The following is a 2,361-nucleotide window of genomic DNA, read 5'->3' as shown; positions in this document are numbered from 1 at the left end:
TTTTTCCTTAGCAGTTGCAATCATTTTCATTAGAAACATAAGAATATCTTCAATCATATAAATACTCATCTGTTTTATGTATGTCATGGACTCCTCCTTTAGATATGTTATCAATTCCTCTGTCAAAAATTAGCATCATCTTATCCATGAGAAATGTTGCCAGGTTATGCACTGGAAACTGGGTTAGGTTTTGTTAATATTTCTTAATTTCTGTCAGCCTATTAAACTGAGGGTTTTTAAAAATAAAACAATTCTAAATAGTTCTTGCAGAGGCAGACATACAGACAAGCACAACTAGCAACCTGATCTTTTCATTTTAAAAAGAAATTAATTTTCTGGGAAGATGGTGAAGATATCAAAGCTTTATGATGTTGCCTAGGAAGAAATGCAAGAGGAAATGAGAAAATGGAAAAAAGAAAACTCATGAAATAGAAATTGTGAAAGTTGGACAGGAACTAATTCATGGAGATGCTACTAAGCTTGGAGCTGATATTTGGATCTATATGAACAGGTGATAGTGCAGCCTAGACTATGGGCAGGAAGACTCAGCTTGGCTTGGCTAAGGAGTTGGGAAGACAGTTCTCTGGCAGCCACAGAGTCAAGCACTAACTGACATGAGATTTGTAGCCATGGAAAGATACGATGATGCTGTACAGCTGTATGATCGAATCTTACATGAAAGTCCAACTAACACTGCACCTGGAAAGCATAAGATTGCCACTCTAAAAGCCCAGGGGCAAGTGTGGAGGCCATTCGGGAACTGAATGAGTGTCTAGAACAATTTGTTGGAGACCAAGAAGCCTGGCCTGGATGTACAGGGCTTCATATCAATGTACATTGTGGGGAGCTGATATAAGGTTAAGCCTCGGGCTGACCTGTTAGCAAAATCACAAACAAGTCTTCTTCCGGGTCTTAAACAACCCAATCCGAGAGGTGGCCGCTGATTTACTCGCGCTGTCATTTAAAAAATAAAAATGGGGGAATTTGCCGGAAGCCGGTCCACCCTTGCTGCTTGACACAGTTGCTGCAGGAAAGAAACATCTGCACAGCTTATGTTTCAAGGGACTTGGCATACTGTTCTTAATATGTTTGCTCCCCTTCTTAGCGCTATGTGTTCTAGCCAGGGCCACCTCCCCGAGAAAGGACTTATGAAGAACTTGGACTAAGACTGTTGGCAATAAATTTGGGACTTGTTGGGCCCATATCCCCAGGGGTCTGCCCACCAGGGAAAGCACCAAAGCCTATACCCCTGGAGACCCACTGACACAGGGCAGTCCCAGGGAAGGCAAGCAGCGAGGCTGGGAGGACATAACCTTTACTGGGTAGGATAATCTCCTTCAGTCACTTCCTTGTAGTTTATCAGTAGAGCAATAGAATAGTGACCTTGGAATAGCCCTTATAATGGAACACAGAGATTAACCTAGACAAGATTGAAATCAACAGAACTAGATAGAGACAGGATTATGGAAATGAAACTAGGAACTGTAGAAGGTTTCCCAAAACATACCATGATGTAATTATAGAGGCATGCTTATGGGATCAAATAGTATAAATATAGATGTAACAGGACAATAAAAAAAGAACCTGACCATGCTGACCAACTGAATGCTCCCTCCGTGTCCTTCATTCTTTGCCGACTCCGTCCACACCTTTGGGAACCCCTGGACCTGCTGGGGATGGACCCCAACAGAACATGACTCGCTAAAGCAGCCTTTTCCTCAGAGGGGCTTATACTGACTAATCCACACAACCACGTACATTGTCAGCAGTACGCTGAGGTGAGACACACCCAAGGTGGACTTGAATACCTTGAACTTTCAAGAAAGTGTTCTGCACAGGCATTGACACTGAGCAGCAGCAATATGAGAGCTTTGTTCTGACTTTACATATGAGCAAGTCATATTGCTTCTAACCCAAAAGCAAGTGCAAACGCAGAAAAGAACAATATGCTAGTTGGGCAGCTCATCAAATAAACAGAGCTGATCAGTTTGCAGGCTGAAGGAAGAAGGAAACCACGCTCTCTAAAGGCCGTTGAAGACATGTTGGAAACATGGCAGATTGCCCAGCCTTAAGGTTTCCAAACCTCTTTCCCGTTACCTTTCACAACTGCACAATTGAACTTACTGGCCTGTGTCTTATTTACTGAATGCCCATGCTATTGACATACTAATTTTCTTTTCAGGCAGTTGTAAAGGATGTGTTTATATAAACCTAAAAATGCCTTTTATTGCTGAACAGCAAGATGGGGGAAGTACATGGAAGAAAGTTTTAAGAAGAGTCTTGTTGATTGTACACCATTCTCTTCAGATCACACACATATAAATGCTTTTGAACTATAATCTGATGTAGAAATAACCTCAT

The 2,361-nt window shown here is 41.9% G+C and overlaps 1 pseudogene; it reads left to right on the top strand.

Annotated features, from left to right (window-relative positions):
• The first annotated feature begins 343 nt into the window (after nucleotides 1–343).
• Nucleotides 344–2,072, top strand: LOC102421065 (annotated as a pseudogene).
• Nucleotides 2,073–2,361: the final 289 nt, after the last annotated feature.

The sequence above is a fragment of the Myotis lucifugus genome, unplaced genomic scaffold, assembly GCF_000147115.1.
Source record: "Myotis lucifugus unplaced genomic scaffold, Myoluc2.0 scaffold_1645, whole genome shotgun sequence".
In the NCBI taxonomy this organism is placed as follows: Eukaryota; Metazoa; Chordata; class Mammalia; order Chiroptera; family Vespertilionidae; genus Myotis; species Myotis lucifugus.
The sequence above is the reverse complement of the archived record's forward strand: the minus strand, read 5'-3'. Positions and strand labels throughout refer to the sequence as shown.